The sequence below is a fragment of the Trachymyrmex septentrionalis genome, unplaced genomic scaffold (assembly GCF_001594115.1).
Source record: "Trachymyrmex septentrionalis isolate Tsep2-gDNA-1 unplaced genomic scaffold, Tsep1.0 scaffold109, whole genome shotgun sequence".
Classification (NCBI taxonomy): Eukaryota; Metazoa; Arthropoda; class Insecta; order Hymenoptera; family Formicidae; genus Trachymyrmex; species Trachymyrmex septentrionalis.
In genome coordinates this window covers 858,737-861,009 of record NW_017304217.1, presented here as the reverse complement: position 1 = coordinate 861,009, position 2,273 = coordinate 858,737, and positions in this window count along the sequence as shown.

Sequence of the window (2,273 nt, the reverse complement as noted above, 5' to 3'; positions counted from 1 at the left end):
GCCACTAACACAAAAAGTACATAGTGGTTCGAAAGAACAGACCCTTTTAGGCGTACTGTCAAATGTATATGTCATTCGGATCATTATTGTGTGAGTTATTGAAGCTTTAGTGACGCTAATTTGGTTATTTTCATGCAATGCACCGTGTCACAAGTCGATGGCAACGATGGTTAAATTGAACGAGTTGGGCTTCGAGCTGCTCCCGCACCCACCGTATTCGCCAGATTTGGCCCCCAGCGACTATTTCCTATTCGCTGAGCTCAAAAAAATGCTCGCTGGGAAGAAATTTCGATCGGATGAGGAGGTCATCGCCGAAACTGATGCGTATTTTGAGGGTCAGCCAAAATCGTTCTACAAAACCGGCATCGAACGTTTGGAAAGGCGTTGGACTGATTGTATTGCCTTAAAAGGAAACTTATATTGATGAATAAATTCGAATTTTTATGTAACACTTGTGTTTTCTTTGCTAGACCGGGGACTTATTGACCGATGTGTTATATTTACTCAAGCCTTATCTGCGTTAATATGGTAAACTACTATGTAAAACAAAGGAGCACGAAAGAATTAAGGAAGGGGTTATGGAGGTTGGCACAAATAGACATAGTTCAAAGAAGTATATAAATATACATGTACCGTATAAAATAATTTACTATAGCGTTGCATTAAAATGCAATTATCAATATTAACAAGAAGGACGAGAGAAAAGGCAAGCAAAATTTGAAGAACATCTTCTCTCGTCCTTCTTCAGTGAAGGGACATTTAAGAGAAAAAAAGGGGCAATGCTAAATCTTAAATGCGTATTCCTTAAGCGTAAGAACTGTCGAAGGAAAAGAGTCCACATTTATGATCTACAAATGTTGCGTCACCATGCCCCAACATTTGTTTGAGGCTGGGGATGTTACGTCCGGCGGGCTCGCACGACTCTTTTCTTTCGTAGAGATCTGGAATTCGTCGAAACACAAAAATTTTATCTTCCTTCCTTTTTTCTGTACACTAAAAACTAAAACAAGGAATCCGGTGTCTCCTCGTGAATGTCGCTCCGAGATAAACTAAATCAGTAACAAATAAGAAATGCGACGTTCGGGGGTAGATGCTGGGTGGCGACGATGCATGGGCGACTTATCGGCGCACGAAACGTTTTCCCATAAACCTCGAAATCATAAAATTTTGGAAGACACCTTCCCATACTACAGATTTCTATCAACATCCTTTCCTCCCCTAAAATTTTGACCAATCCAAGAGCAAAGGAAAATCCTACTACCAGCTAACGAAACCTATTCCACCAATCCAAATTTGAGTAATCTGGGACGATTAGTATAAAAATCGCGGTTCCGCAACCCTTGGTAACATTTTTCCTTGAGTTTTGGGAGGCTACAGTTGTCGCGATATTTAAAAAGTCTTCAATCGATTTTCGAAACCCCTTTTCTTCAGTAGAATCAGTGTTAAAGAAACATCACCAGTCTTGCACATCCTGGCCGGAGGATCTCCAACGATAAGCATCTCAGTAGTAAGTCAGTATATCTCTATTCTCTGGCTCCCTTCTTGCATTATCTTTCGGAAATTTATTTCAATATTTTATTTTATCTCTCTTATTATTCATTTGTTGTATTTTATTTTTATTTTTTTCTTTCTTTCTTCCTCCCTTTTTGACCTCCTGTGTACAAGAAAATAAAAACATTGCAATCCGTTCACGTTATAATTCCAATTTATCGCCGTCGTCTCACGATAATTGTTCGCCCCCTGTCGACCGGTCATTCGCTAACACTATCATCATCCGAGGAAAATTAGGCCAAACCCTCTCAAATCCACTCACCAAACCTCCTTCTCTTTTTATTCTCTCGCTATCTTCTCGGTAACTTTTCCATTCTGCCACGATACTGTACACGCACACACACCCACACCCACGCACGCACGCACGCACGTACACACACACACACACACACACACACACACACACATCCATAAATGCGTACATATAACTCACACAGAATAGAGAACCAAAAATTGTATTATTAATTTTTTAATTTACTCGACAAAATTGTATTTATTTTTTATTCAAAAAATGTATCATTCAAGTTTACTTTTTTTTATTATATCATTATTAAATTAACTTCTCAGTAGTCTTTATTCAAATAAAACCTCCCCTCGTATTCTTAAGTTCTCCCGCGATTGCACTTCGCCCTCTCCCCGGTCACTTGGATTAAGTTCCATGACCGAAAGTCAGGGCATGCTGGCGCAGCTGGCGTTAAAGTACGCTCTCTCGGTGCGCTGAC